A 27284-nucleotide genomic window follows, 5' to 3' on the forward strand; every position below is an offset into this window, starting at 1 on the left:
ACTTGATCAATATTGGTAAAGATCCATGGCCACAAGTGAACTTTAATCTATGAACTTACAAATGGGAACTTAGGTTGAATATTTACCTAGTTTTTTATGCAGCCGGTGTTAATTATTTATTCTGCTGCTATTGATGACCAAATCAATTATAATGTTATTATTGGACTCTGGCAAGATAAGTAATGCCAATTAATATCATTGTGTTATTTTAAAATTATTTGAAAATATTTTAAGTGAAATATAAGACTCGTTACAAAAGGACTTAGGCAGATGTAAATTATTAACTTTTTCCTCATGAGAAGTATTGTACACTTAATGACAAATTCCTAGTGCCTAGAATTGTTAAAATATTTGTGAAGCACACCACTGAGAATGAGGTTGAAAAACTTTTCTCATCATACTAATAATCTCAGGAGAACTCTATGCAGAAGGTAAACTTAACCCTTAATATTCTTTATTCTCTAAAACATAGAAATGGGGAATCTAATATTTATACAACCAAAGCTTTACTATACTTTCATATTAATATATCAATTGTATAGCATACCTTTTATAAATATAACTTTTCATAATATTTAAACCTTTTCCTGTGAGCAAAATTACTAATTAATACAGTAGCATAAGCCAGAAAAACAATTTTGTTTTATTTTAAACAAAAACGCTTGTATCTCTAGGTTTGGGGACAGGAGATCAGGATCTAAATACTTGTAAAATGTTTTCAAGCTACAGTATGTCCATTTCAAAGTCACATGTTAACATTAATTCTAAATCTATGCTAGAATCCATTCCTAATACTGACAAAACTTGGACAATTTTAATTCTGTTCATAATGTGGGAAATTTGAAAAAGAAATAGCCATAAATAATGAGCAAGATTTTCTACTTTTGAGACTGATTTTTATCCCAATGAATTCTTCCTTAAGTATTGAATATATTAAGTATTGATTAGTAGGACAACCATATAATTGCTTGTACAAACAGGGACACTGTTGAGAGTAAAAGAGGGGTCCTATTGATAATTGTTTGAACACGTATAAATCAAGACTTTCCAAACAAACCAATACCTATGGACTCCCTATTAGAACGCTTTATAGTCATATTGTCCAGTGTGTATGCTCAGTGTGAAAGTATAAAGGAGGCAGTGTACACGGGTATGTTGTTTAGGAACAATTATCAATATTATCAGATCGTAGGATGAAGAATCCAGAGACGCAATTCGCATTAGCAAGAGTGAACATACAAAGAAGGAAACTACAGCAATAAGGCTTTTCTAAAATAAACATCTTAGGGAATTTATTCAAATTAAATATATAAGTTTTAATTGTATTTTAATTGAATAATTTACTGTAAATTTTCTACCAAAACATCGAAGATTAAAATTATAAAAGTTAAAGGCACAGAGTTAATCTTATTGGATACTCTTAATTCTACAATGGGATGATTTTTGCATGAATTTCTTTTGATTTTATTTTTCTGTCTAAATAGGGACTGCTTAAAGACTGAGACAATAATCTTATTTTGGCCTGCTTCTCTCAACTCTCATTGTGAACTTCAGGGGCAAGAATTCAGTTAATTGTATTTCTCATTTCCTGGTATGCAATTATTATTAACTTATGAAAGCTCACGCTCTTGCTTTACTTACACATTTGATCCCCTATTCCTAGTCTTGAAGTCCATTTCCCCTGGACCTACTATAATGTTTTGACATGTTACTCTAGTTCTCTCAACCACAAATAGCTCTGAAATGAATATTATGATATAACCAACTTATCTTTCTGTGAGAATATGGTCAGTCTGTATTCACTCACAGGTGAAATGACTGAGTCTATTCTTGTACTTGATTTCTGTGAGTCGTGACAGATTACTTAGGCAGAATGACAGTTTCAAATTATATCATCTCTGAGAGAGGATATCAATTGCTGCTTCTCAGCATCCTCACCATCACCTCATATTGTCCATCTTTGTACTGGTTGCCATGCTATTATTTGTAATGTGAAATCCAATTTTTATTAATTTACCATTCTCTGATTGCTAATGTGTACATCTCTTCATATAATTTTTTAGATGATCAGACGTCAGTGATTTCCCGGTTTATAATTACTATATTTCTCACATTTCTCAATATTTTTTTCTCAGGAATTCATATTCTCCAAGGTATTCAAGCCTCCTTAACAGGTAATGTGCCCAGACTGGTGGTGGAGAGAGATATCCCAGGACAGAGTGTTTAAAGCCACAGCCTAGGATTGTTGTGCAAAGAATACTTTGCTGCCCCTCCCTGACAAGCAACTGTGCCCATCAGAGAAAGTCCTTGTGTATTCACCATTGCATTGCTATTTTGGAAGAACCTTTTTATTGTAAATTCCTTGGGTTCTTGAGTGTGACAAATGGTGAGAATTCTCAGAAAATGGGAACTTTCCTGCCTGTGTTTTTCTGTCTGCTCCATCAGATGCTGGAAGTTTGGTTACTCATCATTCCACATGCATTTCCTTCAAAACTAGGCTAGCATTACTTTTATTCTATGTCTCCTGGTAGCATTAGTATGCAGTGATCAACTTAGGCACTGAAGCCACAGTAATCACACTAGATCCAGCCCTTCTTTTCTCCATGACTGCTCATGTTTCTTCTCAACACAGCTCCTAGGGTTGTTCAAGCATTTCTTTAAGTGTTTTATGATCTTAAGATCTTCAACACAAAGATATATTTTTTTAATGTGTTTGATTTAGAGTATAATATATCCAGTAAAATGCAAAAATCCTAGGATACACTTCTATAATTTTTTTTAATATAATTTTACACCGTCCAGATCAAGATATAGAACACTGACAACACCCCAGAAACGTAACTGATGCCTGCAGGGCACTAAACCCCAAAGATAACCAATTGGACTTCTTTTATCATGGATTAGTTTGTCTTCTTTTAAAAAGTTATGCAAATGTATACATAAGTCATAGGTGACTGGCATCTTTCACTCAATATTATGTTTATGAGAATCACCATTCACTCATTTCTGTTGTATAATATTCCATTGTATACATCGTGTAAAATGTGTTTATCTTTTCCTATTTCTGGACATTTAGATTGTTTCCAGGTTGGACTATATGAATAGTGCTGTTACAAACATTATTTTACATGTCTTTTGGTATACAAACATATACATTTTAAATTAGGAATATGGTTTGTCCATGTTTTACACCAATAAATATTGCAAAAGGGTTCTCTCATAGACTTTGATCTAATTTATACTTACAATTGTATAAATATGAGAGTTCTAGTTTCTTCAGTTCTTCACCAGTCATTGAGATAGCCTGTCTTTTTCATTTCAGCAATTCTATTGGATATGCAGTACTATCTCATGTTGATTTAAATTTGCATTTCTCTGATGACTAATATCGCTAAGTACTAAGTCTCTGACCATTTAAATATCCTGTTTTGGCTGGGCACGGTGGCTCAAACCTGTAATCTCAGCTACTCAGGAGGCTGAGGCAGGAGAATTGCCTGAACCCAGGAGGAGGAGGTTGTGGTGAGCCGAGATCACGCCATTGCACGCCAGCCTGGGTAACAAGAGTGAAACTACGTCTAAAAAAAAAAAAAAAATCCTGTTTTGCAAAGCTCTTGCTAAAGTATTCTATTAATTTAAATTTGTTGTCAGTTTGTTTGATTTTATTTTTTGAAAATGCTAATTATTTGAAATTTTTTAATGAGTTTGCATATGCTAAGGAGAAACTTTATCTATTCCTGGATTGTGCTGTCTACTTACAATGGGCATTAGCCACATACAGCTATTAGAGAAACTACTTAAAATGTCACTAGCCCAAGATCATATGTACCGTAACTATAAATACATAGGGAATGTTAAAGAGTTAGTAACCAAAAAGGAGAATGTAAAATATTTTCAATATATTGGGTCAATTAAAATATATTATAAAAATTAACTTCAGCTCATCCTTTATATTTTTATGAATGTGACTATTAGACGTTTTTTAATTACATATGTGACTTTCAATACATATCTAGTAGGAAGTGCAGGTGCGGTGCAGTGGCTTATCTCTTGTAATCCCAGTGCTTTGGAAGTCCACGGCAACAGGATCCTTTGAGTCCAGGAGTTCAAGACCAGCCTGAGCAACATAGTGTGACCCCCTTCCCCATGTCTACAAAAGATAAAGCATACTTTAGCCAAGTGTGGTGGCATGTGGCTGCAGTCCTAGCTACAGGACAGGAGGATTGGTTAAGCCTAGAAGTTCCCAGTGGCCATGAGCTATGATTTCAACACTGCACTAAAGTTTGGGTAACAATGAAAACTCTGTCTCTAGTAAGAAAAAGAAAATACTGTTCTACAAAGTTAGCGGAGCTTGCCTGAAGAAGTGGTCTGCTAAGTTTTATCATGACTGGTGGATGTTTAAAGTAACTTGCAATTATGGTAAAAGGACTGCTTGAATTGTCACAAAAGTACTTTAAACATTTAATAAAAATAAGTACCAGTTGAAGTTGCTCTAAATACTTTTAATTAGTTTGTCTTGTCATCTGATTATAAATTTTATGTTTTTAGAGATTTTTTTTTTTCCATTTTCAGCTTGACATTTGCTCATTTCAGAGAAACCCTGTGGTTTTCCTCATGTGGAAAATGGAAGAATTGCCCAATATTACTACACTTTTAAAAGCTTTTACTTTCCAATGAACATAACAACAAAATTGTCATTTTTCTGCTTGGCTGGTTAGACCACCAAAAGTGGGAGACAAGAAGAGCAAACCACGTGTACAGCAGAAGCCTGGCCCCAGAACCAAGGTGCTTCAGTAAGTCAGCTGAATGTGTCAACTCAGTGTTACAATACTCAAAGAAATTTGTTTATAAAACTACGGGTCCAATGAAAATGGAAAGTGATTAAACATTTTAGTAGAGAAAATAACAAAATAACTAGCAAACCGTCTTTCTACAAATTGAAAGCATAATTTGAATTCTGGTAAATAATGCTGTTATGTTAAAATGTTATTTTCTTTATCTGTTTTTAATAATACTCTGCTGAAGGGAATAGGGTAATAACCGAAATTGTTATTTATCACATTGCAAGGGGAAAAGATGTAATTTACTTTAAGTAATGAGAAACTTATTTTGATAATTAAGCATAGGATGCCAGAAAAGTGCTTGAAACACTGGCCTCTGGAAGGGCAATATTGCTACTCCAATGCTTTATCATTTGTAAGACTGATCTCTTCTTTGTATACCAACTTCTCTCATGATATCCATTGAAAGCTGTGTTTTTCAATTTTGAATGAAAGTTTGAGTTCAAATTTGTGAGAAGGTAATCTAATTGACTCATTTTCTTACTTTATGTGAGGCTACACTATTGTCAAACTATCAGTTATCTTCCACTAGGGCAGGTGACCCAGAGAAGGGGGCTTTGATTGAGTTAGTTTCATGTAAAAGAGGGCATCAAATATTCTTATCGTAGTTGATATATTTAGCAAACCTGCCTAGAAGCAGATGTGGTGGGGATATAAATTACTATAAGAACTAAAAATAGTAAATACCAAGAAAGTCAGTATTAGATTGAATCCATTTTCAAAAAAAAAAAAAAAAAAGAAATATGCAGATATTTCCAAAATGAAATTGCTAATATTAACATTACGCTTTTAGCTTAATTTTAGAGGTTAGTAAAACACAAGCTCAGTTTCATTATTAAGTTAAACAAATAAATATTTTTCCCATAGAAAAATGCACTAAGCCTGAGCTGAGTAATGGTTACATCTCTGATGTAAACTTATTATACAAAATTCAAGAGAGCATGCATTACGGTTGTGCTTCAGGATACAAAACCAGTGGAGGAAAGGATGAAGAAGCGGTTCAATGTCTCTCTGATGGATGGTCTTCTCAACCACGTGTAGGAAAAAACATGGTATAATATGCATTTCCTAAAACTAAAGAGGCATTTTTTATTTAATAGAATTTATTTTTCATTATGTCTGCAATGCAGGAAGTTGATATTATGTTACTTTTCTCAAGTGCGAAGTGATTCCTTAATCCAAATGTTCTCAATCCCTACAACACACCTACATCAATAATTCCTACTTTGCACCAATAAAAGGAATTGGAATGGAATAAAATGAAAGAAGCTTTTTCTTTTCTTTTCTTTCTTTGAGATGGAGTCTTGCTCTGTTGCCCAGGCTGGACTGCAGTGGTGCAATCTCGCTCACTGCAACGTCCACCTCCTGGGTTCAAACGATTCTCCTGCTTCCGCCTCCTGAATAGCTGGGACTACAGGTGCACACCACCGCACCTGGCTAATTATTTTTATTTTTTAGTAGAGATGGGGTTTCACCATATTGTCCAGGCTGATCTTGAACTCCTGATACTGTTGCCCGCCTCAGCCTCCCAAAGTGCTGGGATTACAGGCGTGAGGCACACGTCTGAGTAAAAGAAATTTTTTTCTTTTCATTATGTCCTTCATTACAGAAGAATTTAAAATCATGTACATTATTTTATGTTGTGAACCAATGTCAGATATACTTAAAGATAATTCAGTAACTTAAATTTATGTATACTTTGTTAGTATGTTGTTTAAATTGTACAAATGCATAGACAGCACATACTTTAACGATTGCTACTACACAAGCTGTCAGTTGAATTTTGGCCTTTGGTTAAGCACTTGCAGACCAGAATTTTAAGAACAGAAAACTGGTATGGTTATGTCAATAGGTGTACGAAAAAAGAGAATAGAGAGGCAAAGAAAAACTGGGGCTCTTTTTCAATTTTGCTAAGAGTTGATTTTACAATATATTCTTAAGATTCATAAAAATACATTTTAAGATTTTTAAATATTCTAGGTTGTTAAAAAGGTTTATAAAATAAATAACTTTTGTAATTTTAGAAACATGTTTGGCTCCTGAGTTATATAATGGAAATTATTCCACAACACAGAAAACATTCAAAGTGAAGGACAGAGTACAATACGAATGTGCCACTGGTTACTACACAGCTGGAGGAAACAAGACCGAGGAGATAGAATGTCACACATACGGATGGTCTGTCACACCGAAATGTACCAGTAGGTTCTCATTTGGAATAACATCTATTTTCACCTTGAAAACTTTCTCTCCTAGAAAAGTGTATATAAGTTGTCACACTAATTATGTTTCATTTTCCATACTTTTTGCCTTTAGCTTTAATTATGTTGATAGCAGTCTTTGATAGTTTAAAGCTCTCAAGTAGAAAAAATTCATTTTAGCTCACAAGATTACGTTAAAATAAGAGTAATGCTATTTAACAAATACATAAAATGAATTCATAAGCTTTTTTTGGCAAATTTAATTTCTATTCTGGACATATCATGTAAATAGAAAGTGAATTTGGTTCTAGCAGAAAAAAAAAATAACATTTGTCTGTATTTTATTCATTCTTTCATTTGCAGCATTAAAGCGTTCTTCTTTAAGATTAATCGAAAATGGTCATTTTCATCCTGTAAAGCAAACCTATGAAGAAGGAGATGCCGTTCAGTTTTTCTGTGATGAAAGTTTTTATCTCAGTGGATCAGATTTAATTCAGTGCTATAGCTTTGGTTGGTACCCAGAATCTCCTGTATGTGAAGGTAAAATGTTTTATTCGCTTTAATCTCCATTAGCGCCGACAAAATTCCTGTGGTGACACCTAATTTTTTTCCTGGGTCCTATTTTTTTAAATAAACATTGTCTTTTAAATTACTGCTATTTTCAGGAATCTGTAATACATTCCATCTGAATAAATCTTTGTTTTGTATTACTTTGTAAAGAAGTATATATTTTATATTTATTATTTTAAAATCTCTATTATACATTTTAAATCCCTTATTATAACAAATAACTTTTCTTACTGGGGATTGTTAGACTAATTAGTCCAATCTGGCAGCTTTGCAAGGACACACTTTCTCTTAATTTGCCATATACTTCCAGATGTAAAAATTAGTCTCCAAAATAGTGAGATAGAAAGCCAAAAAAAAAAAAAAAAGAATAATCCCCAGAAGTGAAAATGGAAAAGAGGCATCTAGTAAAAGCTACCCCAAAATGTCGTATCTATGGTCACATTTCTATTACTAAATGTGTCTAACAGGCAATGCAGAAGACATCCATAGTTATTTAAACACACCTAGATAGGAGGGTCCTATCTAGCAGAATATACAGATATGAAAAAAAAATGTTATAATGTGACAAATGGTACAATCAACTCAGGTACAAAGTGACAGAATAAACATTGGAGATTCTGATTGGTATGCTGTGGAATAACATTCACAGAAGTGATGGATAATATTTAGATTCGGTCTTAAGAGACAAATAGGAGTTTGAGGATTGGGATGATAGGGTGAGGCAAGAGTTTTATAGTCATTTTTTATTTTTTTATATATGGGATATAATATCTATTGACAGGCAGGTGAAAAGTATGAAGGTAGAACTTGGAAGAAAATGGTGAACATTTTGAAACAGGTGCTAGAAAAATGAATGAAGGCTCTGACCAGGGTTTGCAATGGGATTGCTGGGAACTATCCTAATTCCCTAAATGGACTGAACAGTAGTAACTTTAAAGATTTTATAGTTTTTCATTTGTGCTCAACATCCTTAATGTAGTAGTAGAGATTTTTTTAAGCAAAATTTTAAAAGCCTTTTATTTCTTTCCTTTTTTCTTTTTGAGTTGGGGTCTCCCTGTGTCACCCAAGCTAGAGTGCAGTAGCACGATCTTAGCTCACTGCAATCTCCACCCACCACCATACCTGGCTGACTTTTCTGTGTACTTTTAGTAGAAACAGGGTTTTGCCATGTTCAGATTGTTCTCGAACTCCTGACCTCAGGTGATCTGCAGGCCTCGGTCTCCCAAGTTGCTATTTCAATAGTAAATGACAGACATCCTTAAGGTATTTTATATACCTTTCTTCCAATTTAGCCAGCATGACAACTTGCCTATTTTCTCTGGTAAACAGTGATTAGGCATACAGCAGGTAGTGTTGTGGGCTGAGTTATATCTCTCCTACTCCTCCCAGAATATAACCACATTATAACACTAGGAACCACTAAATGTTACCTTACATGGTAAAAGACACTTTGAAGTTAACAATCTTAAGGGAGGAATATTTTCTGGAATTATTTTTTCGGACTCTAAATGGAATCACAAATGCTCTTATAAAAGGGAGGCAGAGGGAGATTGACTACAGAAGAGGAAGCAGGAGATGTGACAATGGAAGCCACAGGTTGTAATGTTTTGAGGAAGGGGTTCTGAGCCCAGTAGTGCAGGTAATTTCAAGAAGCTAGAAAAGGAAAAGTAGCTGATTCTCTTCCAAAGCCTCCAGAAGGAATGCAGCTCTCTTGACACCTCGATTTTAGTCCAGCAAAACTGAATCTCTAATTTTGGCCTCCAGGACTGTAAGAGAATAGACCTGTGCTACTTTAAGCCACTAAGCTGTTAATTCATCACAGCAGCAATAAGGAAGTAGTGTAGTCAATATTTTAGAGCAGGAGATTTTAATTTAGATAGACATGGGTTCAAGAACAGATCTGCTGCATGCTATTATTTACTTCATGAGTTTTAGTTTGTCTATAACATGGGAAAAATAATAGTTCCTACTTAATAAAGTTATTTTAGGAGTAAAGGAGGCAATGAATTTTAAAGGCCTGCAATTTTAATATTCTGTTGGTGCATAACAATGTCACCACAAACCCAGAATCTTAAAACAACACAAAGATATTATTTCCCATTCGGTGTAGGTTGGGAGTCTGGGTGTGGCTTAATGAACTCTTCGTATCCATAGCTAACAAAGCTGCAATCAAGATGTTAGCGTGGAAAATTGACACTTCCTCTTGAATGTGTTGGTATGTATGCTACGATTAGCATCAAGAGCTAAGCTTATGGTGTAAAATTTTCCATTCTTTTAATTTAATATGAATATTTTAGAAATAGACTGTTTAGGCAAATTAGAAACACATTGCTATAGCACCTACTCTTCTGCTTTGTGTATGTATTTGTGTGTGTGTGTGTGTGTGTGTGTGTGTGTGTGTGTGTGTATGTGTGTGTATGTGTAGCCATCTATAGAATTTAAGTCAATACAAAGAATGCTTTTACACTGTTGGTGGGAGTGTAACTTAGCTCAACCATTGTGAAAGACAGTGTGATGATTCCCCAAGGATCTAGAACTAAAAATATCATTTGACCCAGCAATCTCATGACTGGGAATATACCCAAATGATTATAAATCATTCTATTATAAAGACATGTAGACATGTATGTTTATTGAGGCACTGTTCACAATAGCAAAGACTTGGAACCAACCCAAATGCCCATCGATGATAGATTGGATAAAGAAAATGTGGCACATATACACTATGGAATACTATGCAGCCATAAAAAAAAGGATGAGTTCATGTCCTTTGCAGAGACATGGATGAAGCTGGAAACCATCATTCTCAGCAAACCAACCCAAGAACAGAAAAACAAACACTGCATGTTCTCACTCATAAATGTGAGTTGAACAATGAGAACACGTGGACACAGGGAAGGGAATATCACACACTGAGGCCTGTCAGGGAGTGAGGAGCTAGGGGTGGGATGGCATTAGGAGAAATACCTAATGTAGGTGACACGGTGATGGATGCAGCAAACAACCATGGTGCGTGTATAACTATGTAACAAACCTGCATGTTCTACACATGTACCCCATAACTTAAGTATCATAATAACAAAAAAATTCTATAAAACAAAACAAAACCTTTTTGAACACAATAATGCTAAGCACGATTATCTGATCTGTGTCATGCCATGACCTGTATGCTTTAAAAGACAGCACACGAATGATGTTGTGCTTTATTAGAGGAGTAAATAAGGGCATGGTGGACTGAGCGACTGGCCATACGCATTATCTACTTCTCCTACAAAGTTAGGGTGGAGCATTGCATCTGGCCATTCTTAACCTTATCCCTTTCTGAGGCATGTCCTTGATCTTTCATTTTGCTGAAAGGCACCACCAGGATACACTGTCATTCCTGGGGGCTACTATTCCTGTCCTCTTTCTCATTTCTTGATCAGATCAGAGAGAGATCTCCACAGACATATTTATCTAGGACATTTATTGAATAAGACAGAAGCTCTGACGGATGCCAAGGAAATTGACAGAGTAAGAGAAAGATACAAAAAAAGGGGAAAAAATGGGTATTTCCTTCATGGGTTGATTGAGAACAGAGATGAAGAGTAATGAGAAAGAAGAAAATAAAAGTGGGTAATTCCAAAGTGCAATTTTAGAATTGACCATAGTCTTTAGATTAAAGAATAGTTTCTCATTCTACAGATTAAAAAAAATGTCTATATCATAATTCCTTCACAATTGAGAAAAGAGAAAAAAAATATGCCTAGTTGTTTTTAGGTAATGTAATTGCTCTCGTCTCTCACTTAGCAAATTTTAAAAATATTTGAGCTGAATAATGTTTTATATGTTTGTACCGAATTTATAAAACAATTGTCCAAAGTTATATAATACAAATATTGAGACACTATAGTATTACTTACTATATTATATTGTTATGAGCTTATGTTAATTTTAAAACAACTTCTTTTCTTAGAAAATAATGACAATTGTAAGTATCCTCCTGTTGTAATGAATGGGGCTGTTGCAGATGGGTTATTGGCAAGCTATACAACAGGATCCTCAGTGGAATATAGATGCAATGAATATTACTTACCGAAGGGATCAAAAATCTCTCGTTGTGAACAAGGAAAATGGTCATCCCCACCTGCTTGCTTGGATAAGAAAGAGAACACATTGAATGTCTATGTTTGTAGTTTCATGTGATTTTCTTACAGTCTTTTATATCATGAAAATGATGATTTTGTATACACCTTTTTTCAAGTGTTTTCACCTCTCACTTCTTTAAGTAGAAAGTCCCTAAAATCTCAGCATCCAGGCCTACATTAATTATTATCCCTTTCTTTTTTCATTGTTGCAAATTACACATAATATAAAATTTACCACTTTAACGTACAATGTTTTTTAAGTGTACCTTTTTAAGTGTACAAATTCTGAGTGTACAATTCGGTGGCATTAAGTATATTCACATTTTTGTGTATTCACGTTTTGCAACAAGTTACTTTTTGGATTGCCTTTCTCCTAGCTAAAATTCCCTCTCTAATGTATACCCCTCAACATCTCTGCTTGTATTGCCCTCAGAATATCATTTGGAGAAGAATAATTAGTCCTATTCTTTCCTTGGTAGAATATATTGTTAACAGCTTTTTACCACCACATCCTCACCCAAATGGACACATTTGTTACATCTTGTGGATTATATAAAATTGTTTGTTAGTAACTTTGATAATAGTCTTCTGAATGTTTTGCACAGACACACATATACACACACTCCACAAAAATGCTATCATAAGATACAGAGGTATATATCTTAGATTGTTTTCACTCAAAATATATCATAAACATGGTTTGTCATACTTCTACAATATATACTTCAATGACTGCCTAGTATTCCATAATGGAGATTAACACATGCAATTTAACCAGTTTATCAATGGATGTTTAGTGTTCAACATTTTTATATTCCAAACAGTATACTTCCAAGTAAATCTTTGTACGTTTAACTTCTTTATTTTTATTAAAAATAATTATGCATTAACACACTTTTTTTAGATTTTTTGGATAGATTTGATATACAGCAGGCATTTATCTCACCCAGTGGAATATTGCCTTCTAAGAAATCTCATGTGGTTGCTATGGGGATTAAATGAGATAAATGTGTGTAAAGCATAGCGCATAAACACTCAATAAATGGCAGCCAATTGGCATTGGAAGCAAATTCCACTAGTAGTCATATCCATATGACAGCATTGTGGAAAATAAATAAATGCCAATGTGTTATAAACTCTGAAGTATTATTTGAGTATCATATCATCATTATATCTTATTTTTCTTTAAATTATGTGAATATATCTGCTGCATCATCTATTTAGATTCCTCACAGTGATTTACCTTTAAAATAATACTTGTTTTAATATCATCGTGTTTATCATTTGAAAAAATTTGTGGCGATAGAATAACATGAGTAATGAACAATTTTTCTAAGCAGAAGAAAAAGCAAATTATTTTTTTTCATTAACGGTGTCTGTCTTCCTAAAAAAAAAAAAATTTAAATAAATAAATACTTATGAGATGTGGTCATTTTAATTCATTTTCTATTAATTACCAAGTTGCCTATCAGAAAGTTTTTTTTTTTTTTTTCTGATTTGTTAAACCTACCATAAGTGAATTAAAGTAGTAATTGTCTTAATCTTTGTTAAATATGAATATTTTAATGTTGACATTTTTTGTTAAGCAGGCAAGCACAGTTGTTTTAATTTGATTTTTTTAAAGAATTAGTTAATTTGGAATTTTCAATTTTCTATTGGCTTTTCTACAGTTTTTTTATGGATAAATTATTGATAATTTAGCTGTTTTTCATTCTCATAAGATCAATATCTACACAAATTAAATTATCCACTTGATAATGTTTATTGCAAACATTTTTAATTTATCTTTATTTACAGTGTTTTTAAGCATATGTAAGTTTTAAGTATTGAGCTCTTTCAACATTTTGTTAGTAGTTTCTACTTTCCAAGTAATACTTCGAGGCTGTTTCCACTCAATACAGAGACATATTCCCATAGAACGTTTCTGTTTCTCTCATATTTTTATAAATGTTTTGGATATTAATTTGTTGATGTGATTGATATTTAATTCAATGGTGCTATAGTAATCTCTAAGGACAAAGCCTAGATGAAACGTTTTATGGCCAAGCCAGTAATGAAACAAGTGCATAAGGAAATAACAAAGATGTATTTAAGGAAATATATTATTCAATATCTGGAAAAACTGCCTCAAGAGAGTTAGGCTGGGTCCTAAAGAACCAAAGCAAATACCAAACCCCAAGCACCAAACCCTAACCCTAGGCCTGAGGCCCTAACCCTAAACCCTAAACCCTAGCTCTAAGCCCTAAACCCTAAGCCCTAAGGCCTAGCCCTAACCCTAACCCCTAAACACTAACCCTAACCTAAAACCCTAACACTAACCCTAAACCTAACACTAAGACCCTAACCCTAACACACTAACCCTAACCCCTAATTCTAATCCTAATCCTAATCCTAATCCGTAACCCTAACCCTAACCCTAACCCATAACCATAACCCTTAACCCTTAACCTTAACCCTAACCCCTAACATTAACCATAACCCTAAACCCTGACCGTAAACCCTAACCCTAACCCTAACCACCCTAATCCTAACCACACTAACCCTAGCCACCCTAACCCTAACCCTAAAACTCTAACCCTAAAATCCTAACCCTAAAACCCCAACCCTAACCCCTAACCCCAATCCCCAATTCCTAATCCCCAACCCCTAACCCCTGACCCTGACCCTGACACTAACAACAAAAATGTCAATTTACTTCTATTAATGCTGGAAAGTAAAATTAAAATGAATTACGGTTTTGACATGTTAAAGCAAAAAAAGGAGGCCGTTAGCCTGAGGTCTTGCCTAAGCAAACGGAAACCAAACTTGGAGGCATTTAAACTGACTTTAAAAATTAACAAACCAACCACAGTCAATGGCAAAACCCCAGCTTCCAGATGGCTGTATGACTAGAAACGCTGAAGGCGGTTGACTACCTGGACCCAATGAGAAGCCTCATTTAGCTGCCACCACTTAGAGTTCAAAGCCCCAAGCTGCAAACAATATGTTCCTTCCATACTTAGGTGAGACTTTTGTGAGGATTTTATAGTATATGTTTTTGGATTTTTAAATTTCAAGGCATTTCAGAAATGTGTAAACCTCCTTCTGTTCTAGGAGCCAGGGAGCCCTGAGAGCTGACCGTGCCCACTCTCTGCCTCAGGTCTCCCTCCTGTTCTCTCTTTGGGTGGAAATGGCACGGCCTTACCAGCAGACAGGGGATGAGTGGATCATGCATGGGCACCTGTGGAATGGCGTCAGGGAGTTCATCATCCAGAGGTGAGCTGCAGTAGAACACAAGGTTGCTGGGGGCTGGCGTCACCAATTTGCTCCCTGTGAAAATCAAATCTTTCATTACTTTCAAATGGTACTAAATAAGTACAGTCCACATCACAAAACTTGTTGTCATTTTAGGCTAGTTCTATTTCATCTTGATGGAAGACATCAGTCATATGGTTGACTTTTATGGAGCCAATCTTTACAAAGCACTCGGAGAAAAACCAGCCTGATACCTAGATTAGAGGGTTCACAGCCTCACAGGTTAGTAGGGAAGACCATTTCCTTGTAGGCCCAAGAATTTGGGGATATTTTGGGGACCTCAAGAAGAGGGGAATTCACACAATGCGATAAAGACTGCAGCTGAACTTTAACAGTATGTTCTTGGCTTGGTTTTAGTCTCAACAAGGCCTTTAAGAGTCCAACAGGATATTCTGTATGACAACTTCCAGCAAAGAAGCTTGAAAGCACCTATTTGGTCAGCTCTTGTTCTTGCTGCACTTACACAAATAATCAGGCAAAATCTAACAAAACTAGACTTATTTTAAAAATAAGAATAATCTGACTTTGATTGTCTATGATCAAAAATTATGGCTGCTACAGAGAGAAATTTTATGTTTCAATGGAAAACAATAACTCAGCCAGGCATGGTGGCTCATGACTATAATTCCAGCACTTTGGGAGGCCAGGAGTTCAAGACCAGCCCGGGCAACATGGCGAAACCATGTCTCTACTAAAAATACAAAAATTAGCTGGGCACGATGCCAGGTGCCTACGTAGTCCCAGTTAAACAGGAGGCTGAGGAGGGAGGCTCACTTGTATCTAGGAGGAAGAGGTTGAAGTGAGCTGAGCTTGCACCTTTGCACTCCAGCATGGGCAGCAGAGCCAGACCCTGGCTCAAAAAAATGTTGTTAAATAGGAAAACTCCAGCACTTGTGGGTTATGAGATTCTAGTCTCATTTTCTGTCTTAGGGCTATTTTTACCTCTTTGTAAACTGGATCCTGTCATCTGATGAATTTTGTCCCATGACGATACTTGTGGAACAAGAAGCCAAGTTTTGTCTCCCCTACTAATGTATCTATTGTCAGTTAATCTGAAGGGTTCTGACCCTGGAACAAGGTTAGAAGAGGAAGGTTTTGCTCCCCAAAATGCATAACCAAATTTTGATACATTCACACAATGTAATACTATTTAGCCATAGAAAGGAACAAGCTATCAACTCACACAAAAACATGAGTGAATCTTTCATGCACATTGCTAGGTGGAAGAAGACCATCTGAGGAGAATCCACACAGTGTGACCACATTTAATGGGATTCTGGAGAAGGAAAACTACACAGATGGGAAGTCACTGGCTGCATGGGGTGGGGGTCGGAAGTGTTCCATATGGTACTTTAACAGTGGATACCTGCCACTATGCATTTGCCAAAACACACAGAATTTTACAGCTAAACAGGTAAATCCAACTCAATTCTAACTAAATAATATTATTCAGGATGCAGAGTATCACCACACAGATACATAATGTGAAAAATCATTTAACTATGCTACAAATTACTATTGTGTGAATGTGGTTTGTCCCTGAAAAAAACTCAAGTTGAAATTTGACCCCCAATGTGGCAGTGTGGGGATGTGGGGCCTAGTGGAAGGTGCTTAGGTTATGGGGATTGATACCTCATGAATAGATTAGTGCCCTCCCATGAGGGTGAGTGAGTTCTGCTCTCACAGGAATGGATTAATTCCTGCAAGAGTAGTTAGTAAATAAGGGTCTGGCTTCCTTGGATTCCCTCTTGCTTTCACTCTTGCTGTGATCTCTGGTGCACCCCTTGCTCCCCTTCCACTTTACACCATGAGGTGAAAAAGACTCAGGCCCCACCAGATGCACTGCCCAACCTCGGACATTCCAGCCACCAGCATCATGAGCCAAATGAATGTTTTTTACTTACAAATTAATTACCCTGCCTCAGGTATTCTGTTTTGTAAGCACAAAGTGGACTGAGACACAAATGTGGGGAAAAAAACACTGAAGGTGTAGGGAAAATGGTGCTGACCTAAGTCATTTTGAAAATGAACAGAATCTGTAGGCAGAAGGCAAATGAAGTGTACTTCATCACAGGATTCCATTTTATAAAGTTCTTTTCAAGAAGGGTAATCTTGAAGAATTGTTAAACCACAGTATCTGTATCTGGAATCAAACAATGAGTTACATAAGTCACAGATGGTAGAAACTACGTCTCTCGCTGTTGAAGTGGGCAGTTACAAATAAGCAAGGGGAGAAGGCTAGAATTATTCATGTGATAGTAGATCAGAGGTGGACACATCAACGTAAACTTATATTTAGTTCAATATAGATACATACAGTTGCCATAGAAATCTTTGTAATTAGATGTGTATAGGTAGGTTACACACACACCTATACTTCCTAGCACTGCTAATGAGGGACAAGATACGATGTGCTCATTTGGTAGCCAGATGTAAGTTTTCCTACCATTCAAAAAGGAATCAGGCTTTCTGAAGAGATGTCTGATACTCGAACTGGGACAGTAAATATATGAGCCGGGATACACTCAAAGTATCAGAAAGTCAGTACTAAAAAACCCTGAAAGATGTAAAAGAAAAATTGGAGCCAAAGAGAGCTACCAATGACCAACACAGGAATGAATTGTGCAACATAATGCTGTAGTGTTTAATACTAACTAAAGCTTCCAGTAATTATCTAGGTGCATTTGTATACGTAGGTGAATAAGCAAGTGGAGTTGAATAGAAATCTTCTTTGCAAAAGAATTCCAAATAATTGATGTACACACTCAGCCATCAAGAAGGTGGAGCTAACTCCTCACTCTGTAAGTATGGTGTTTACATAGTAACTTACTCGAGAAGAACACATGCAATGTGGACAAGGAGGAAAAGTGACTTCACAGGAGAAACCTGACAAATGCTAGCTCTGTCAGATGATCCAAGTTAACATCAAAGGTGAGAGTTCACCTTAAGAACATGAAATGACAAGGACAGCACTTCACCTCTGTGTTCTACTACTTCCAGACCCATAACCTCAGTCTAATTATAAGAAATATTCCATGTTTAACCACAGCCAGGAAGAGCCATAGGGATGTGATGATTAACATGCCATGTGGGATCCTGGATGAAATGCTGGGTCAGGATAAGACAGAACTAAGAGAATACAAATGAAGTATGAACTTTAGTTAATAATAGTCTATATTTGTTCATCAAGTATAACAAATTATGTAAGATATTAACAAGACATGTGAGACACACTGATAGAAGACGTTATTGAGAGAGAAAGCTAGGTTGGAGCTACATGGGAAATCTATGCATTTTTTTTATTTCAATTTCTGTGTATGTCAAAAACTGCTGTAAAATAAATATTTAAAACATTATAATTTTTGAACACTTCCTTGTTAAATTATTTATACCATGAATTGCTAGTAATTGACAGTTAACTAGTCCTGTTTCTTTTTTTAATAAGAGCATCTATGACACAAAAAATTAAATAATACAGACAGATAAATAAAAATAAATGTTCTTTACATGTTTGTTACAGTAGTAACACATATGTATAAACTTATTTATGTTTTTTGTTTTTTTTTTTCTTATGCTGTGGTTGTGTCCTGGGTTCATTCTCTACAATGCTTTTCACCTTAGACCTTGCAAAATAAATAAATAAATAAATAAATAAATAAATAAATAAATAAATAACCTTACAGACTCTGTTTCAATTTATGGCTAAACATTTTTAAAAGAGTGACTTTGTAAAAATAGATTCCAATGGCAAATTGATTCATTATGACTGGATCACTTATTCCAAATACTTCTTGTCTTTATTTTGTTCCAGTGCCTACCTTTTAGCCATAATACACTGGAATCAAACATTGGCAACTGAGTAAAAAATATTCAAAGAAAGAATGTGAACCGAACTTGTGATCATGATGATTCAATGTTTCACCAGGTTTTCTAAAACAGAAGAGCTTAAAAAGATATTCCAAGTCAATTTCCTAAATGAACCTTTGCAGAAAATGAGGAAACTAGAGAAACAAAAATGGCAGGACATTCTATGGGTGATTTTAGATGTTTCTATGTTTTATGGGGAAAAACACTTTACCTTTTAAAGAATCACAGAGAATTATTGGAAACCCAAACTCTGGAATGTTTCCAAATTTAGTTGAACTTCTATGTAATTATGTCTATATAGCCAGTCATGAAGTTGATTTTTGTAAAATCTGTGCCTCATTTAATAAAATACACAGTGAATACTTAATGCTCATAGGAAAACATGCTAAACCTTGTGAAAGGAAAATAAATCTTGGGCACCCAAAATCACTAAGCTAAAGAAAAAAGTCAAGCTGGGAACTGCTTAGGGCTAACCTACCTCCCATTCTATTCAAAGTCACCTGTCTGCTCACAGAGATAAATGCATATCTGATTGCCTCATTTGGAAAGGGTAATGGGAACTCAAAAGAATGAAACCATTTGTCTCTTATCAAACTATAATCCAGAAGACCCCTGTCTCGCCTTCTCTTCAGGTTGTCTCACCTTTCTGGACTGAACTAATGTACATATATTGATTTCCGGACTGAACCAATGCACATACATGTACATATCTTACACATAATGATTGATTTCCGATGTCTCCCTAAAATGTATAAAACCAAGCTGTGCCCTGCCACCTTGGGCACATGTCAGGACCTCCTGAAGATGCATCATGGGCACGCATCCTCAAACTTGGCAAAATAAACTCCCTAAAAATTCTGAGACCTGTTTCAGATTTTTGGGGTTCATACATGTAATGGAGGATGCAATGTTTGTAAAACAGACATTATTCTATCTACTATTACAAGTATTGCCAATTAACCTTACACTTTATGAACAAAATAAAAAAAGATGAGGTACAATTAATATATTTAAACTTAAATAATGTTGCAAGTTTTAATATGCCTACTTTTCACTTTTTAATACTGTTTTGACTACTTTAACACTGTAAGAGAAATGAGTAATAAAAACATGAACAAAAGTGTTTACAGAGGGTGGACATGTTTCCTCCAGCCTCAGGCTTGGGGTGACTTGAAAGATGCCCGCCCATCCCCAGCTTTCATCTCAGCTGTCCTCATGGCGGCTCTAAGCATTTCTCCTTTATCTATACTAAGATATCACCCCAGAAACAAAGCCAAATCTTACAATATATTATGGCACACTACGAGTGAGGAGCAGCCAAAGTCTCAAGCAAGGGCTGCTTTTGAAAACAAGACTTGGAGAATGTAATATGTGAAAGTAAAGCCAAGAGCGTACAGGAAGTTTTTGCCTCACCTTCCTCACATGGCCTGTAGCTACATCTCCCCAGGTCCGTCTTGAGGAGAACAAAACTTTGGTCTTCACCGTGGACATGCTACCAGGTGCTCCAAAGCCATGGCCTCTCCTCCATTGGGTCCTGAGGAGAACAAAGCTCTGGTTCTAACCCTAACCCTGTCCTGTCCCTAGACTTAGACCCTGACCTTAACTAACACTGATCCCTACCCTGGTCCCTAATTCTGACCCTGACTTTGATCTTGAACCTGACCATGACCCTACCTCTAAACCCTACTTCCAGCCATGACTCTGACCCAGACCCTAACCCTAACCCTATTACTATCGTTACGATCTATCTCTAACCTTACCCTCTAGTGCTAAATAGCTGTACACAAAAGCACTTCTGAATTATTTAACTTCTTTTCCTTGAATTCTCTAAGGACATCCTAAAGGAGATGTCAATATGTATTTTGCAGTCCCTCTGAGTGGTATGGCTTAAGAAGTTCTAATAACTTTGCAAGACATAAAAAGTTCAGAGGGTTACAGCACTGGGTTGTTAGAGATGCAGGCTGCTAATCACAATAGTCATATTTTCAGTTCAGTTTTTATAAATGCATTCTGACTGTTCCATTGCACTTCACTTTTTGCATGGCCGTATGACATTTTTTTACTTTTATATTATTTTATTTTATTTTATTTTATTTTATTTTATTTTATTTTTATTTATTTATTTATTTATTTATTTTGGCCATTAGAGGTGAGAAGAAATAACATGTGGCTTTTCCAGAAGAAATCTCCAAGAAACAGAGTTCCATCCAGTATGCTTTTTGTTTTTTCTATAGCAATGGGGATCTTATTGATGGTACCTCATTCAGCCTGGATTTATGTTAGGATGATGCAGCACAGAGCTTCCTCTAACCTGACCCATGATGAGATGTAAATAAATGAGGAAAAATATGTTTGAGCCACTGAAACTTGGAGGTTGTTTGTCACCGTGGTTTAACCTAGCCCCCACTGACTGATGCAGGGAAGAAGAATGAGTCAGAACTGGGTCTAGACATGTGAAGGGCACTCCTCCAGGCTAACTAAAATCAAGTCTTGTTGCAAAGGTAACAGTGAGCACGATGTGTTACTAGAGTGAGTGTGGGATACATAAGGTATGTCGAGTGAGAATAATGAGAAACTCAACTTTAAAATTAGACCGAGGTAATTTGGACTGGAGAGATTCCAATGCCCTGCTTAGCATTTGACATTGTGGTGGGTGAACAAACTAATAAAGAACCCTAAACAAAGGCTTGGGACAAATATCTGAGGGTATCTAATACCCCAATTTGTCATCCTAGAATGTGCTGAGTCCTTGAAAAAGGCCTGCATTTCTCCAACAACCCACATTGAGAGACTTTCCTGCACTTCTGACCTGTGGCTGACACTCCTCACCTTTCGTTTTATCCTCAGTGTTTTGGGGAAACACCTTACTTACAGGTTATCAAGTGGCCCTTATAATTCCCTCCAGAGATAGAAAAGACTAATGGACTAATGATAAGGGTGTCTGAGCTCACAGCAGCAAGCAGGCATGCATGCTCTGCATGTGGCTCATCTGCGAGGAGCTTACTAAATACCATGTTCTACAACATTGCTTAACACAAGGGAGCGCTCCCCTGACTCAGAGGGCTTAATTACTCACCTACCTTCTTTTTCTGCCCTCTTGGGCTCCTATAACAGAAAGAACTCCAGGATGATAAAGTGAGTCAAAGGGGTGTCAACCACATCACAGCAAAATAAAGAATCCTAAAAACTCCCTGGCCTAAGATGACAGCCTTGGCTGGGTAAGTTTGAATGTGCTGATAGTGGACATGGGAGAGTGAAGGTGGTTAAAATATTCATATTAAAGAGCTTCCACACAGATCGCAAGAAAAGAGAAAAAATATAGAGACAGCAGCACGAGTCCCTACAATAAAAGCAAATGTTTCAAGATCAGTTATACTTGTTCTGACAAAAATTAGAGACAGAAACAAAAGTTTAGCCTGAGTCTACAACTAATTGGACAATAAGCCAGAAGCGCGTATGACATAGAAAGATTTAAATAGTTCTCCCTTATATTAATACAAATTCTAAAACTACGAATATATGGATTGCAAATAAAACTAATATTTTAAAAATTTAAGGAATAAATCCTGGGGTCTACAGCAGTATTTAAAGGAGATCTCACAAACAGGTTTGGCTTTTGAAGGTTAGAACTGATGGTCTGGAGAATTCATCTTGTTCCAGAGAGAGAAAGAGAAGAATTTCTTGGGTACCTTCAGGAATGCGTCTGGCTTTGCCTCATCTTGTATGTTTGAACTAGGCATATGGCAGAAGACATGAAGATTTTGCAGATTTAAGATGTGAAGAGTCACTGGTTTCTTTAAGAAGCCTGGGATTATTCTGTTGAAAAAATAAGTTTGTTGAGAAAAAAAATGAGTTGGTGAATTTGAAAAAATGTTACTGAAGTGAAGCAGAATTGTTTTTACTAATCTGCTTATTAGCCTCACCCTCACCTCCATCCCTACCCCCACATTAACCTCTAACCCTAAACCCTAACCTGCTGACCCTAACCCTAACCCTAACCAACCCCAACCCCTAACCCTACCACTAACCCTAACCCCAACCCCTATCCTCTAGCCTAGACCCTTGACCCCAACCCCCAAACCCTGACACTAAGCCTAACCTTAACCCCTAACCCCAATCTCTAACCCTAACACTCTTCCTACCCCTAACCTTAACCCTTTACATCTGCCCAGAATCTCCAGTACAAGCAGGGACCCTTGGCTCCCAGCTGTGTACCAATGCATCTTGCACAGAATTCCATAGCAGTCCTGAAATTGGCACCTGAATGCCCACTGTGCCAGCCATGCTGTGGAAGCCAAGGGTGTATTCTCAGCTCCAGAACCAGGGCTCAGCGCCTGCATCAGGTTGCTCAGGGCTGAAGTGAGCTGGGACACCCAAGGTCTTCATAAGACCAAGGGTATCTTGTAGCTCCTGTCACAGAGCAAGACGCAGACCCAGCAGCACTGGACTCCTTGTCCTTCCCTCTGCAGCAGCTCGGCAACCTTCCAAGTAAGGGGCCTTTCCCTGATGACACTCCAAGCATGAAGCACTGGACTTTCACACAGTGAGGCTGCAGATGTCCACCTAGGCCGCTGGGAGAAAAGGTGGTAGAGGGAACCTCATATTGCCCTGTGGTATGCATGCTCTGGTTTATACAACTGCAAGCCATTTACGAGAGACTCAAGCTGAAACACTACTTGTTTCCAACGTTTTTTCGGCAGAGAATTTAAAATGTACTCTCCCAAACAAGCTAGCCACAGAGCAGAGTGAGCACAGTGACTACTTCCCCTCTTAAGTTGCTCTGAGGGCCTCCACATCAGTCCTAGAATCAGAAGATTGGTGGAGAAGAACTGGGATGTTGAGGGGTTATTAGATACTTGCTGGACAACAGCCTCCGCCTACCAAAGCTTATAGATGCCCAGATCCCGCCTGACCAAATCAGACATTGTAACATACACAGCTCTCACTAGCAGAACTTACATATGCAAAACTCTAAAGCAAAGGATTGTCACAACTCCTTGGTGTCTCAAGGAACTAAAACACTGCCTAGCACAAGTGCACCATCAACCTTATCACTAAATAAACCTCTGCATATTTTATTCATTTGATTGTGGAAACGATATGATGAACAAAAAAATGTTTTAAAAATTGGGCAAAAGACCTTTGCGATCTCTTCACAGGATCCTATCTGGTGGACCTCCAAATCTGCCAACACAGAGAAGGCTTCCGTAAACATGTGCAGGAGAGAGGCCAGACAAAATTCTCTCTCTCAGCCTCAAAGTGGCCTGGCAGTCACAGGAATGGCCGTGTTGGGTCTGGCCTGCATGAGGAGTCAAGCTTTTGGCTTGAGGTACCCTACTGCACCTCTAAACCAAGTCCTGCCTAACAAAGAAAAATCTGCCAGCCCCCTTTCACTAATGGAAGGTTCTCCCCAGGGCCTCAAAGATTGGGATGTTAACTCCTTCCTCCTCAGGCCCGGTCCTAAAGTGCAAGACACTTGTGCTAGCAGTGTGGGTCAGCAAGAGAGCAGAAGCCAGTAGAGGGCAGGCCAGAAGACAAGTACCCTGTGAAGATCAAGAGAGAGGCCATCTAGGTCCCAGGTAGCAGTTACTTCAGACTGGGACACTTCACATTTACAGGAGACTATAAAAACTCTGCCTCACCCTCACTTGGGGCTGACACCATTTTACTCTTCAGCCCATCAGCACCCAGGCTCTCATTAAAACAGTGGGTTGCTCCACACCACCTTGAGTTGTTTGTTGGCCTCTCACGGTTCGAACCAATAATAGAGCCTTGCGCCTAATATCCCAGGTGCTAATCCAAGAGCAATGTCTGCTTGATACCCCTCCTCCACCTTCCATATTCAAGTGATCACCAAGGGCCTGGTAGTCTTGTCTCCTAAAAGCCTCTCACATCCACTTCTCCCCCTTCATTGTGTCCAGGCCACCAGCATGACTCCTGCATGTGTGTTGCAGCCTCCTCGCAAGATCTAAAAATGCAAATCTAGTCATAGGTTCTGTGAAAGGAAAATCTTGAGGCCCCAAAACTATTAAAAAAAGGGAACAATCAAGTTGGGAAATGCTCAGGGCAAACCTGCTTTCAATTCTATTCAAAGTCATCCCTCTGCTTACTGAGATAGATGCATGTATGATTGCCTCCTTCGTTGGGGCAATTTGGAAACTCAAAAAAAAAAAAAAAAATACGTTTGTCTCTCACCTACCGGTGACCTGGAAGCCCCCTCACTGCTTCGAGTTTTCCTGCCTTTTGGGAGGGAAACAATGCTCATCTTACATGTATTGATGTGTCCTGTCTCCCTAAAAGGTACAATACCAGGCAGTGTCCCAACCACCTTTGGCACAGGTCATCAAGACTTCCTGAGGCTGTGTCACGGGTGTGCGTCCTCAACCTTGGCAAAATAAACTTCGTTTTTTCCTTTTTTTTTTTTTTTTTTTAAACTGCATTTTAGGTTTGGGGGTACATGTGAAGAACATGCAAGATTGTTGCATAAGTACACACGTGGCAGTGTAATTTGCTGCCTTCTTCCCCATCACCTACATCAGGCATTTCTCCCCATGCCATCTCTCCCCAACTCCCCACCCCCTGCTGTCCCTCCCATTTTCCCCCAGCAGACCCCAGGGTGCAGTGCTCCCCTCCCTGTGTCCATGTGTTTGTTCTCATTGTTCAACACCCACCTATGAGTGAGAACATGCGGTGTTTGATTTTCTGCTCTTGCGTCAGTTTGCTGAGAATGATGGTTTCCAGGTTCATACATGTCCCTGCAAAGGACACAAACTCATCTTTTTTGATGGCTGCATAATGTTCCATGGTCTATATGTGCCACATTTTCCCTGTCCAGTCTATCATCGATGGGCATTTGGGTTGGTTCCAGGTCTTTGCTATCGTAAACAGTGCTGCAATGAATATTTGTGTGCATGCGACCTTATAGTAGAACAATTTAAAATAAACTCGCTAAATTGACTGAGACCGTCTCAGATATTCGGGGTTCGCAAGCCCATGCATGGGATGTCCCCTGGGGGGGGGGAGCATCCCTCCTCCTCTAAGGTCAACTCGCTTCCTCCTTGTGTGTTTTCTTCAGAATAAATTTCGCAGCTAGTTGGTCTACACCTGTCTGCCCCACAGGAACCACTGTTCTCCACAGGCACATGGCCGGTGTTCTTGCCAGGCTGTGTGGAGAGGACCAGGTTCCTCTCCTAATTCCTGCTCAGTCATGGCTGTCTCGGCTCTGAGTTCATAACAAATGTTGACAAGCTGAGAAATCCGCGTCCTTTGTAGGGACATGGATGAACCAGGAAACCATCATTCTCAGCAAACTGACACATGAGCAGAAAATCAAACACCGCATGTTCTCACTCATAGGCAGGGGTTCAACAATGAGAACACATGGACAAAGGGAGGGGAGCACTACACACTGGAGTCTGTTGGGGGGGAATAGAGGAGGGACAGTGGGGGATGGTGAGTTGGGGAGAAATAGCATGGAGAAGGCAGCAAATCACACTGGCACGTGTGTACCTATGCAACAATCTTGCATGTTCTTCACATGTACCCCAACCTAAAATGCTATTAAAAAATAAATTAAATAAATAAATGTAAATAAGTAAATAAATAAATAAATTTGAGAAATTTGCTCAAATTTACTCCATCAAAGAATTACAAACTGTAGAAATCTGGAACTGCGCCCCCCACTCCTGACGTGCCCACCCATCCACTCCCTCTAGGCGAGTGTCCCCCACTGAAGCCTTAGTACAACACCCACTAACGGAAGCCCCAGTCTCACACTCAGCGGCAGACGCACTCCCTGTTCACCTCCAGTCAGGCGCCGCGCTGGGCAGCCCGTACCCTGGTGGGGTCCCTCAGGCCTAGGCCGGGGAGCCCGCCTTGGAGTCCTTGTGCATGGAGCCATGCAGCTGGATGAGGCTGATCCCTCACCATGCTTACCAAGCATCTGCCACTTCCCAGGAATTCTGCCCCTGGATAACCAAGGCAAAGTACATGGCTGTGCAGAAGCAGTAGCTGTGTGGAGGCACAGTCAGTAAAACTTGGGGGCCCTCTTGTTATTTTCTACCTCGACCCGTGTGCATACTTCTGTCGTAGCTCTGACCACAGTAGATTCTGCCACCATTGTGTCTTACATCCTCTGAACCCTGTGCAACGTCTGTTTATGGTGAATGCTCAGTAAAGTTCACTTCTTGCTGCTATCTCGTCATCATATCATTTCTATGTACCCAGCTAGCTAAGAGCCTGGACTGTGGTTACATTCTCAGGAATGTTTGTAAGGTCATATTTAGGTGTGAGGAGAGCAGAACAGAGCTAGAGATTATGTTGCACACAGCTGTTGGCACTGGATGCCTGGTGAATGTCTTATGCAAATGGGTAATGTGAGGAGCAGC

General features: G+C 37.9%; 1 pseudogene; it reads left to right on the top strand.

The window, feature by feature from the left end:
- Positions 1-372: 372 nt before the first annotated feature.
- Positions 373-26757, top strand: LOC141583058 (coagulation factor XIII B chain-like; annotated as a pseudogene).
- The last annotated feature ends 527 nt before the right edge of the window (positions 26758-27284 follow it).

The sequence above is a fragment of the Saimiri boliviensis genome, chromosome Y, assembly GCF_048565385.1.
Source record: "Saimiri boliviensis isolate mSaiBol1 chromosome Y, mSaiBol1.pri, whole genome shotgun sequence".
NCBI classification, from domain to species: Eukaryota; Metazoa; Chordata; class Mammalia; order Primates; family Cebidae; genus Saimiri; species Saimiri boliviensis.